Source organism: Chiroxiphia lanceolata, chromosome 10, assembly GCF_009829145.1.
Source record: "Chiroxiphia lanceolata isolate bChiLan1 chromosome 10, bChiLan1.pri, whole genome shotgun sequence".
Classification (NCBI taxonomy): Eukaryota; Metazoa; Chordata; class Aves; order Passeriformes; family Pipridae; genus Chiroxiphia; species Chiroxiphia lanceolata.
Genome location: NC_045646.1, coordinates 18,146,469 through 18,159,630, shown reverse-complemented (window position 1 = coordinate 18,159,630; position 13,162 = coordinate 18,146,469).

The window sequence follows — 13,162 nt, the reverse complement described above, 5'->3', positions numbered from 1 at the left end:
AACATCACTTGGGTTTGTGGGGTTTCTTGGGCGTCAGGGGGTTGTTTTTCACAGATTTGTGATAATCAGGACAATGCACAGTACACATCACTTGTGCAGTCATAAAACACATCACACATCTTCACCTGCTGTCTTTACATTTCTACATAGTAAATTCATTTGCACTTGTGATAAATATAAGTGGTCAAGTAAAGGTCTATTAAGAGGATACTTGTCAGAATATCATGCAGACAGCTTGCAAAACACACATACTAAAAGATCACTTTTAAAATTCTTGAATTGTTAAGCACGAAAATAATTACTTCATTCCATTACAGTACTGTGTAGAAACACGGAATAAGTAGCATTATCTTATTCCCAATAGAATAGATTATAACAACTAAGTAAGTTAAAAAAATTCAGGCACCAAATGAATTATCCTGCAACATAGAACAGTATCTATATAGAGTGTTCTCCTTAATATACTACAAAACCAGCTGTATGGCAACGTTTTTCCATTTCAACTTATGAGCATCTCTGTGATATTCCAAACTTAAAATAAAAACGTTTTCTACTGGCCGCTACAGAAACTCTCAACACAGAAGAGAAACTTACCAAGAGGGAAAACCACCATCTTATTATAGCTATCTCGACCAGAGGCAAGCGTTCAATCACAAATTATGCTTCTGCATTCCACTTTTACAGTGATGCTGAAAGTTTGTACTTTAATGTGGGCTTCTCTCACTGTGTAAAAATTGAAATCAATGGCCAGCGAAATATTACTCCCTGCCACAGGAGTCTCTTTGCTCCATTTCAGAGCTCCATTAATTAAATAATCTTCCATAAATTGCTGTAAGTGTTCAATGTAGTGTTTCAGTCTCCCACATTAAATTAAAATTTCAAAGAATTAAATAATACAGCTTATTTTAAGCAACCATCAGAGGGCTCAATGGCCTTGTAATAAAATTATAATAAAACCGTACTCAATACATTGTAGGAAACTTTGGCTCAGTCTCTTTTAAGATAATACATTTCTGTTACAGCTTCTTCTACATGTACTTGTTAACTTCATAAAAGGGAAAACACAAAGCGCATTAAACATTGTAATCCTGTTCTGCTCCTAACCACAGTGAATCTCTCCAATTATCTTCCAGGTGGGGGCAACAGTAAGCCAGTTTTCTTTAATCTCGATTGTGTCCTTCTGCATCAGGGGCTCAGAACCCAGGGTGCGCTCCCGCAGAGGAAGGGAGGCGCGTCAGCCCCCAACCTCCAGCTCCCCAGAGAAGCCCTTCCAGGCTGGAAAGGCGCGCCCTGCCCTCCCTCCTGAGCGTCCGGACCCTCCATGACCCCTCGCCGGGTCACCCTGCAGCCCATCCCCATCGCCGCGGGCCGTGCCGGTGCCAGGGGGCCGGCGTGGCCGCAGGGCTCACCATGACATCAGGTCGGGCCTGGCACCTGTCACCGCGGCAGGACTGACACCTGTCACCAGGGCGGGCCCGTCCCGCCCGGGGGTCACCGCACCCAGCGCGGGGCATCTGCGCGCAGGGTCCGCGCTGTCCCCGCACCGCCGGACCCCCGCCCCGCGCTCAGCCCGCCCCGCGCCGCCCGCGCCGTGCAGCCCGGCCCGGCCCGGCCCCGCTCGGCTCCGCCGGGGCTACGTATCGCTCCTGCGGGCCCGGCCCCGCGCGGTGCCGTTCGCGGTGGCCCCGCCGGTGGCCGCCTCGGGCCGGTACTTGAGCCAGCAGATGAGCCATGTGACGACGACCGAGAAGAGGGCGAGGATGCTGGCCACCGACAGGCAGATGGGCCCCACCGGCGACGGCGATGCCGCGGCACCCGGGGCGGCGTCCCCGCCGTACTGGTTGACGAAGATGAGGCCGGTGAAGAGCAGCACCACCATGGAGAGGAAGGAGACGACGACGCACACGCAGCCGGCGCTCAGCGCCGCCCGCTTGCAGCTCTGGCAGCTCTCGTAGCCGCCGCCCGAGGAGCGCGGCCCGGCGGGGGCGGGGGGCGGCGGGGCGAGCGCGGCCGCCGCCTCCCGGGCGCGGGGCGGGCGGCGCGGCGGCAGCGGCGGCAGCCGGTCCTGCGGCACCGGGTCGCGGGCCCGCAGCTGCGGCGGGCAGGCGGCGGCCAGCTTGGTGTTGACCGGGAGGCCGTGGACGCGGTGGTCGGGCAGCGCCGTGCGGTGGCGGCAGAGCGGGCAGGCCAGGGAGCCGCCGGGGGACCGGCCCGGCCCCGGCTCGGCGCCCGCGGCGGGGGGATGCTGCGCGGCGCGCAGGTGCAGCTGGCTCAGGCACTCCTGGCAGAAGGTGTGCAGGCACTCCAGCAGCTTGGGCGCCCGCCGCTCCAGGTCGAAGTAGTTGTAGCAGATCTTGCACTCGTAGTCCTCGCAGCTGGGGACGGCGGCCGCCGCCGCCGCCTCATCCTCCCGCTGCCCGCCCTGCCCTACGCCGCCCGTCTGCGTCGGCTCGGCCATAACATCTCGCCGGAGGGGGACGGAGAGCCGCGGAAAGGCGGGGAGTCCCGGGCCGCCCCACGCCTGGCAGGCGGGCGGGGAGCCGGGGAAGCCGCGGCCCCGCCGCCTCCTGGCCGCGCCCGCGGGCTGCGGCGCGGCCCGGCGGGGAGGGCGGGAGGATGGAGGGAGGGAGGGAGGGAGGGCTGGTGGCCGCCTGCCTGCGCCGCCCGCCGCGCTGGCGGCTGCCGGGGGCTGCTGGCGGCTGCCGCGGGCGGGGGGCGGGATCGACGCCGCCCGCCCCCGGGAGCGGCCGCCGGTGCGCGGCGGGGCCTCTCCCCTGCCCGCCTGGCGAGCGGTGCGGGGCCGTGCGGTGCAGCGGGGCCGTGCGGCGCGGCGGCCCGTGCCCCCGGGATGCCGCATCCCAGCGCCCCGCGTCTGGCTCGGCCGCGGGAGCCGCCCCCGCAGCGCGGCCGGGCGGGGGGTCGGTGCTCTCCCGCAGCCCCACCGCCCCGCAGCGCTGCTCGTCTCTGGGAACACGCTTGTGTGCCGGGGAGATTTTTAGTCTTGGAGTGCTTTTTTTTTTGCGTGTTTTTTTTTTTTTTAACCGTTTTGTTCATTTCTGCAGTTGATGAGGATTCCCCACCGTCATTATGCGCTGGGTCCAGCGGTTACGATGAAAAGACCCTCGTTAGGCACGAACGCCGCTGGTGAAGGGTTAACATGGGAATACAGGGTGACATCTCTTCCATACACTGCAGTTCACAGGCTAACCGATATTTTGCTGCTTTTCAGGAAGAACCTTTTGTGCACTGTGATTCTCTTTCATTTTGCACAGTGAAAATAAAAGGTGTTTTATTCCGGAAACAGGAGGCGGAAGGAGCTGCTGATGTTGTCATTTACATCCTGACATCACTGAAAGGTTGAGAGCTTTTGCCTAGTTTAATGGAAAAGAATCCAAACAGTGAAACGTCCATAGCTGGTGATGTCATATGTTAAACAATTTGATAGATTTCACTAAATCAAAATCTGCACTGCCTTGTCAGGGAAGTCTGGAGCAACTCCTTTGTCTTCAGATGTAGCACAGGCTGTAACAGTGATTATTTCTCTTTGTAGTTCTGAAACACTACATGAGGATAGCTCTAGCCAGGTAAAGCCTGTGTTTCAGGCACACTGCATTGCCCTGCTGTCTTGCTGAAGCTGCATCTTAGGCATGTCCACTCTGGACTGAGAGCTGTTTCAGCTTGGACACCTTACCCTCTCCTCTGCCACGTTATCAGGAGTGCTTCATGGCAAAGGCTAAGGAAAGCTCCCTCTTCTTCTCAGTGCTGGACCCTTCTCACTGTGCAAGGACTTAATTTGTTCTTGAGCTCTGAGCATTCTTGAAGAGACAAAATGAGGAAACCGTTGTTAAGAAAGACTGGCTTGTTGAAAAGATGAAAAACCCCATATTGGTAAATATTGGTAAATATGCCATCTGTGATGGCAGATCTGAAGATTGTCCTTGAGAAATAAAACTAGTAAAAGAGGGAACCTAAAGTTCCTTAGCTTAGCATAAACCAAAATCATGGCATAAAGTCAAACAGAGAAAAGTAGGAACATTCTCTGTACAGAGAGACATGTCCTTTTTATAATTTAGCCTAGAAGATATAAAGTCTTTTAAAATCTTGATTGTGTCTCTAAAAAAAAAAAAGCAAATTACTTTTGCTGTCGCTGTCCACAGTGCACAGCTACTTGGCATGTGGAGTAAAAAACTGGTCCTTTTTAAAAGCCAACACTGGTTTGCAACCTCAGAGATAATCTGCTTGATAAATTTGGGATGGTTTTCATCTAACTCTGGTAACTTCAATTTTTTAAATGAAATCTCATCGTATTTACTCAGGCATTCTTATATTCTAAAACGTATGTTTCTGGTGGTTGTTTATTTTGTTTTGCCTTTTGTTTTATTTTTGTTGGGGTTTTTTTGCTTGCTACTGTTTCCCAAATAGCGTCATGTTCCTATTTAATTAGCTCATTGTTAAAAGATGTATGTCAAATTATCCCAGGCACCGCCCTTCCCTTTAATATTATTGTCACTTTCACAACCCTCCAACTTCCAATTAATTTTTAAAACATGTGAAAGTCCTTAGATCCAAGCAAATATGAATTACTTTTTCAAGTAAATTTTTTTGAGGCACTGTATCAAATGCTTTAATAAGGTCCAGATATATCAGCTGCATTTCTGGTTCAAACTGCTTTTCCCCTGTCTTTTGTGTTCTGAATTTTCTTATCTGATGTGTATCTGCCTTGAGGTCAACTGAAACTCTGTCTAATAAGTATATGGAAGTCAGAATTGGGAAAGCTTCCTGTAATTCTGGCATGAAAACTACACAGATGGGGAAGTTGAGCATAACTGAAAAATAGTAATAACTTAAAAAAGCTAAATGCAAAATTAGGATGAAATTTACTTTTTTTTTTTTTTTGATAAAAGAATGAGAAAAACTGGTGTGTAATCACAGAAACTTCCATGTTCATAATTACCCCCATGAACACAAAGCTGCACAACTCAGTCCCACACAAGCAAGGTTATCCTGTGCCATGCAGTCCCTAGGGGACATTATTAAGCAGAACATGTAGGGCACGAGGTCCTCACAGCTGGTGAGGTGCTGCTTTGTTCTGTGGAAGGGTGCAACTCCTGTTTACCTCTTTGTGTCTCTAGTGGCATTTGCAGGTTCTGTCCTTACCCTTCTGCAAGCACAGGAACTCATGTGATAACATGGCAAGTCAGTTCTTGGAGACAATCAAACTGAATGCTTTTTCGTTAGTTTTCTGCTGAAACAACTCAGCACAGCAGGTTGCTCCCTGGGTGCATGAGGTCTGTGGCCACTGGAGGGAAAACACTGGTGGCTGTGGGGTCAGGAGAGGAGCTGAGGCTGGGACAGCAGCGATGGTGATTTACATGCACTTACCTTACTATGGAACACAGCTATTAACGAGTTCAGCCCTTCTGTCTTGGTCCAGCATCATGTCATGTGTATATTTTAGTCATGCCATGAGATGTTATAGTCCAGAGCCAGGCTTAAAGGGCTGCTGTGACAACCTGAAGAGTAAGCTGTGCTCTTGTATCCACTGGCAGCCTTATAGGATAAGTGGGATAGTGTCCAGCTGTAGCTCTCCGTGGGTTTGTGGCTTCACCAGGCAGAGTGTTTGTGCAACACATGCTCCTACTCTCTGCAGAATGGTGCTGCCCTGTCTCCTCAGTCACTTGGACAAGCAGGGTGTCCAACCTAGAGTTAAAGGTGGCTTCTTTGCTGGATTCTTCTGGCAATCAAACCTGTGATTCTTCACAAGCAGAGAAGCTGGACCATGAATACTGAAAAACATCTCTATGAGGAATTTAAAGGCTTCCTAAGTAGAGACTGAGGAAAAATTTCTTCAGATTTCTGGGACACTTGCTGTATTTCTGAAGATCCAGATGTATTCTCTCTTTTAGTCACTTTAATCACAATGAGTGTTTATTCTGTGGATTGTCAGCTTGTAGGGACTGTTCTTTAGGGGGAAAGGTGTATTAGTTATTGTAAAAATAATGCCAAATGCAGCTGAGCCGATTCTGAGGGCTGATTTTTGGCTGAACCACTATTGGAGACTTTGAATGTTATTCAGCAGAAGTTGTGTTACAAATTTGGAGCAAAAGTGTCAAGCAACCCTTACAAAATATTTTTTCCACTTAAAAATAGTCATTCTGTAGCTGGTAAGAATTGACTTTTAGCATTTTAGATATTGGGCCTGATTTATCTAGTGCAGTGTGCCAGTTTGATGCCAGTGCAGGATTGGTCTAAGAAGAGCTGTAACAGTGTAAAATGAACTCACTGATGAACCAAGCCCAAAATTTCATAGAAGAACCTCCCACTTTTCAGAAGGGATGTACAGCCCTGCAGCAGCAATATCATGTTTAGCCGGTTTATTTCTTCAGAATGTCGGTGTTGTTGTACAGTAGATATGTTTAATGAAATTTTACATCTTCCTTTTTATTTACAGGTAGGACAAAATTTATTCCTGATGGATGAGCAGGACAAGAATGAATTGGATGCCAGACCATTCAGTAAAAAAGTTAAACCCTCTGTTTTATGCTTATGTTTTCTGTACATTGCAGCAATTAACTAGCTTGTTTAGGACTGATGCAAATGTCATTGAAATCTGACAGCTCTGAAATCTGACAGTTCTTGTGATTTAATATACTGCAACAATTGACATCAGGAGCTTTCTGACAATATTTCATATCAGGAGTTTTTTTACTTCTATAAAAGCCTGCTTATCATATGACTTTCTAAATTATTTTAACTGACTGAGCCTAGAGCTCATTTGGTAAATATTTAGAAAAACAGAACTCTCTTATTTTTCTTTCTTCCACTCAAATTCACTTACGCAAGATTCCTTCTCCAACCCCAATTCCACTGACTTTTGAGGACTGGCAAAAGATGTGCCTCATTTTTATGCACTATCATTGCATAGTAGGAAACTGCAACATCTTCTGCTTTCTTCACATTAACATTTTATTTTACATAAAGTATTTCTGAATAATTTACAATTATAGTGCTTTTTTACCTTTTTCTGTATTGGAACTACTATAAAAGCTATTGCATGTGTGGTCTATTGTGTTCAGTACAGAAAGGAGTGTTAATTTTCAATATTTACAGGGTATTTCAGGGAGCTGAAAAAGGAGAGAAAAAGGATTACAATTATGAGCAATTCTATGTCAGTCACAGCCATATAAAAATATGTTAATCTCTTAATGTATATAACAGGAAAGATGCAGAGGTAGAAGCAGATATACGTTTGACACTACTCTCCCTAAAAAAACCCTCTTCTTGTGTTGTAGCTGCTAAATTCTGTCATTTCAGCCACCTCAGGCAATGAGAAATATGTGACAGGACTTCACTAAGCACTCAACTTTGTCAGTGAGGTCTGGGCTTCTTCTTTTCTTCTAGGTTAAGCTTTAAGCTTCACTTCCTCTCCCAGTGTTGACCTGCAGCCCCAAGCACAGACACACCCTCAGCTGGCATCAGTCTGATGCCAAATTGTGCAACAGGTTTATTGGCAATGAAAGAGCGAGAGATGTAGGCTTAAGGCTGGGGATGATACATAATTTCTGATGGGAATAATTTCTGGTTATTCCCATCCATTTATTTTCCATAATCCTAGATTTTCAGCACATCCCAAACAGGTAACTGCATTACAAGCTGTTAAGAAAAGGTGAGGAACCATTTGAAATTTTGAGGGTATGACCATTAAGTGCAATATACTTACCAAATAGCTTAGGTTTAACAGCAACGAGGAGATCACTACAGACTTGCTATCCAGAGGAAACCCAACTCAGAAATGTTATTTTAGATGTGGCAGACATGGGCTGACTCTACAGTCTGAGCAGAGGTGACTCTGGTATTCCCTTTGTAGACCTACATTTAATCCAGCTGATGGAATAATTAAGATCGATCATTTGGGCTCCAGAGATGTTCTCTCCTTGGGTCCCTTGGGCTGCACAGAGCAGCAATACACAGCCAAAGGAGTCTGCATTTCTCATGGAATGGTGCTTTATTAACAGGTCCTTGGAGCAGGAACTGTGTTTCTGTGTTAGGGCAGGTCTGCCCTGGGTGTTTGCAGGGATTTAATTAATCTCATACAAAACAGTATTTAAATTGATGCAGTCTTCCAGATTGGTTGCAGCTTCAGGAACAAATGTATTTTTATAAAATTTACCTTCTCCTAAGCAAATGGCACTTCTTCAAACCATTTCCTGATGATAGAACTGAGTCAAGAATCCAGGAATTGGATTCTTGGATTTAACAGTTGTTTTTTTTCAAAAAGGACCAAGTTAAAAGGAGAAAAAGAGGGAAAACCTCAGAGAAGGTTTTGGCCAGCATTATGTTTTCTACACATCAGAGTAATAGTGAAAATTTAATCTGACACTGGATGCTGATTTAGGTGGCAGTGTGGGGCTGGCAGAGCCTGTTTGGGCTTGCTTGGTGCAGTGTTCTGGCACAGCAGCCTCGGCAAGGGGACAGATGTCTGAGGAGCAGGACGTTTCAGGATGAGGAGCTGCTGTGTCTCGTGGCACCTTGGGGCTTAAAATTAACTGAGTGTCATGGCTATATTGGCCACAGTAAAGCAGCTTGTGGGGAAAATATAGCCAAAATTAATAATTACTATTAATGGCGATTAGAGTAATTAGTGAATGCCAGCATGGCTATCTTATCTTGGGCCGTTACTTTCTGCTACCCAAATTGTTCCTGCATCATATTGAGTATATGGAATCACTGTAAAAGATTACTTAGTCCTTTGAGAGCTCAGTTTAAAATACATAGTACATGTTACATTTACTGATTTTTATTACAGGATATCATTGGTAACCTTGAGTTAAAATAGGGATGGCTATCTCTGAACTGAAATCCTGATCCAGTGAAGCTGGTTAAGAGTTTTTTGTCATCAGCTTCAAGGTAGCCAAGTTTTTGTCCTTGATAATGACAGGGACATATTTTTTTTAAGACAGCTTGGAAACAACTACTGCTGCTCAGACCACAATATTATGTATATGTGTTTGAATGAATTCAGAATGAAAAACAGAGGAAGAGCTTGGGAATTTTTACATTCATACTATTGTGTATATTCAGATATTAAAATCGTAAATTTTTTGTTGGTTTTGAGCTGAAGTGAGCACATAGGGGTTTCTTGATTTTTTTCCTTCTTCTTTTTTTTAAAAAACCCCCATAACATCTTCTCACAAAAAAGTGAATTTAAACATCATTTGACATGAACCTAAAACCTATCTGGATCTCTGCAACCCTGGATGAGCTCAGCCTCTGCTTTAAAAGAGGTATCAGTTAGAAAAGTAAACTAAGTGTTAGAGGTGAATTAGGAACTATTATAGATTAAAAGAGAAAACAGTGTTTTGTCACTGTATCAACCACGTATTGAGCACTGTGTGTGCTTCTGGTGCCTCTTCTCTAGGAAGGAAAATGTTCAGGCAGCTGCAAAAAGGACTGGGGATTGGGAAGATCTTCCATCTGAAGGAAATTCAACAGACCACAACTCCACAGCCTCTGGAAGAGGTGGCTTAATAGCAGTGTACAATAGCAGTGTAATTGTCTCTGCTGAACAAGCCAAGTGACTTAGACCCAGTGAACAGCATTACAAGGGGATGGAGACTGCCAAAAGGGATGCTGCCAACTTCCAAACTCGCCCTGCCAGGGGTGACTGTAACTCTAGAAGGAAAGGGATATCTGATTTGTTACTTGGCATACTCCTGCTGTATGGTCTGTGCTGCTGGCCCACTCACTTTCACAATACTGGAAAGCAAGATGAGAAGCTTGAGTTTAATGGATTGATTAGATATTAAATATTTTGTTACAAAAGCAACAAAACAACTTTCTGATGGGGGCGAAAATTCAGGATGTTATATTTGGAGAGAAAACTTCATTTAGCTAAAAATGCAATTCTAGTTGAGTTAAGACGGATATTCCTTCATCCCAATTTAAAATCTGAATTACATTCATTGACGAGTTTATGGTTCCCGAGTTTTATGAGTAAGAATAACTAAAAATTGATTAAATTACTATTTTTTTTGTTCACAATTTTTTCTCCACAAAAATGTGGACTAAATTTGTACTCCTAGTAGAAAATGCCAATTTGGAAGAATTCCACTGGGTTCATTGCATTTGTTCTAGTTGTACCTCCCTTAGTGAGTACAGAATTGGGCTCTGTGTACATAAGTTTTCCACTTTTAGACCTGAGGGAATATAATCGGGAGCCAGGCTGAGATCCTATTCCAGATCAAGTCTTTCATATGCAGATTACAAAATGAGTAAAAACAAGCTTGCTTTGGCAGTTACTGTGAAAGAGACCTTTGGGTGATTTTATCAACAGCAGAAGAGGCAATTCATTCTTCATGCTAGAAATCATCATATATCTCATTTTAGGAGATGTGATCTATACTGACTGGGGTTTTTTTGTGTAGAGAGGAAAATACCGTATTTGGGAGAAAGTTACTTAGGGCCACTTCAGGTCTCTATAAACACTTCTGCCCTCAAAAAAATTTATCTTGCAGTCTCAGAGAAACATTTTTACCCTGTGGATTTAGATCAATATTTTTGTTTTATTTACTTCTATAGTCTTGTCTCTTTGACTGTCTGAGGCTTCAAATAAGATTTCAGAAGCTCATCTCAACTTTCTATAATAATTTTGCTAGAAGAGTGGACATGGAGTTAGAGTTGATTTTCTCTTCAGCAATTGACAGGAGATCTGCCAACCAGATGGATGATCCATGGTGGAAGGTCAACAGTCATAGTTAAAAGCTCTGTAGATGCTGCCATTGCTTTTCAAAAGTGCATATTCCCCAAATGACCACAAGTAAATAGAGATAACAGGGTGGGCATGGATGTCTTCTCTAAAACAATCAGTGGATGTTCCAAGTCTTGTTGACCTGCACAGTGTGCATGCAAGAGACACATGGGCTGTAGCACTGTAAAGGCTGCCCTAACATCCACCTAAAATCCACCCAACATCCATTCAACATCCCACCTCCCAGTCAGAGAGTGCAGCAGCTCCTATCAGGTGTGGTTGGTCACCTCTCAGATGACATCTGATGTTCTGGAGCTTGATGCAGAGGAAATATGTTATTAAAATAGTTAAAAATAAGGCTTATTAAAATAGCCATACAGGCAGTTGATAGAGTTTTGCATTAAAGTGAGATAACAAAGTATGGCCATGTTTCCCTCCTGCAAAAAAATATTGAAAATGCCTGCCATTTGGTGATATTTAAATGCATTTCAAGAGCAGAATGTTTGCTTTGAGAATGAGGCATAGTAGAAAATCACTCCTACTATGAGTTACTGGAGGTGAAGGACCAATTATGACTCCATTCTGAAGAGGGAAGAGGAAGCCACCTAGGCAAACCACCTCCTCAGTCTGTCTGCCTCTGAATTCAGTGATGTCTCCACAAAGAGTTCTGTAAGTGCAGGGCAGCCCAATATTTCTGTCTTCTTTATGGATCCCTTTTCCTTTCTTCCTTCCCCTCATCTGAAGATGGTCACATTTTTTAGGGTTGCAAACTGCTTCAGAAAGCAGGGGCAGGACAGCCTCAGGCTCTGGAAACACACTGGTCCCACCTGAAAGAAATAGTCATCTCAACATCACTTATTCACATGTAAGAATAGCAGTGTCCTTGCTTCATCAGCAGCTGAGTATTGCTAAAATCAGGGCAAATTCCCAGAATATAAAAGGATTTTTCTTACTGTCCTGTGCAGTTAATTTCACAGATTCTACTGTTTGAAGTGGATGGCTCATATTATTTTTAAATGAGTCAAGGCAAATGCTGTCAGACCTCCTAATGATTGTTTCTATCTACTATACCTTAAAAAACGTACATATGTATTCTTCTTGGTTTACTGCCGGTCAAGCAATGTTAAAATGTTGACATATGGATGTGGGGTTTTTTTTGTCTTTAAAATAGGATCAATGACCTTAAGATTTGTCGTGTAAATAGTAGAAATAAAGCAAAAAACCCAAGAGCTATTTATGGTTTTAGAATGACATCTGTAATGTGGGTGGCAGTAGAATGAAAAAGTAGAGAATTTCAAAGCTGTTCATAGTTGAATGAATTGACTGGGCATATATTTTTTAGTGGTTTAAAAAGCATTAGTTACCCAAAGTTTATGCATAAAACCAAAATAAATATATGAACTAAGGATAAAATAAATCTATGAACTGGTTGCACAAATCTCCATCCATCCATTTAATTGCTTATTTTCCACTCCCACCCTTTCTTCTCTGGATTGTTCACTCATAAATTGCCTGAAAAAAAATTATTTAAGAGGACAGCAGCTCCCAGCAAAAGCCACTGTTGCCCTTTTCAGGATGCTTTTTGTTGGCCAAGTCTCTGCAGGGACTGAACAATCCTGATGGCCAGGTTCACCTGCCCTAGCAATGCCCAGCTCCATACTGCAAATAGAGAGATTTCAGAGGAAAGAAAAGTACCCTCGGAGGATTGCATTGCAAACAAGTGTTGGGCAGCAGTGACTCATGCTGCCATAACACAGGGATAAGCATTTAGAAGATGTGGTGCTGCAGCTTCAGAAATAATGGCATGAAGCTTGGCATGTGCAAGCTGTCACTAAGGAGAAGCTATCAAGGGGCAGGATGGAGAGGCTTTCAAATCCATTCTTGCTCTGAAAAGGATGAAGAACCACGGAGAACATGCAGTGCACGGAGGGCATTTGGAAGTGGTCTCTGCCAGGGCAAGATAAACTGCTGCTGCCCAGCACTGGTGAGTATCAATTACTTTTGCCACAGAAAAGGTATGTGATTAAAATCAGCAGCTCCTTCCTTGTCCATAGTTTTTGCTCAGTTTTGTACATATTGGCTGTGAGCTGCCCATTAGCAGCTGACTGCTTGGAAACAGCACACTGTGTTCAGGCTTCCTGCTGTGCACGTGGGCTCAGAGCAGAACTGACTTTTCTAGTATAACAGATTTCTTGAAAGAAAAGCCAGTTGTAAAAAGTGGAGTATTGTGCTGTAGTCGACAATAATTACTCGAGAACTATAATCTTGCAATCATTTTTACACATGCTGAATGAGTAAAAGAGACCATGCCAGCAGATGTCTTGGAATAAAGCAAGCAAAGAGAAAGGAGGATTGTTCAGCTGTGCCCTTCCAGCAGTGTCCTCATCTCTTTAGCAAAGGTGTACTATCAGTCTG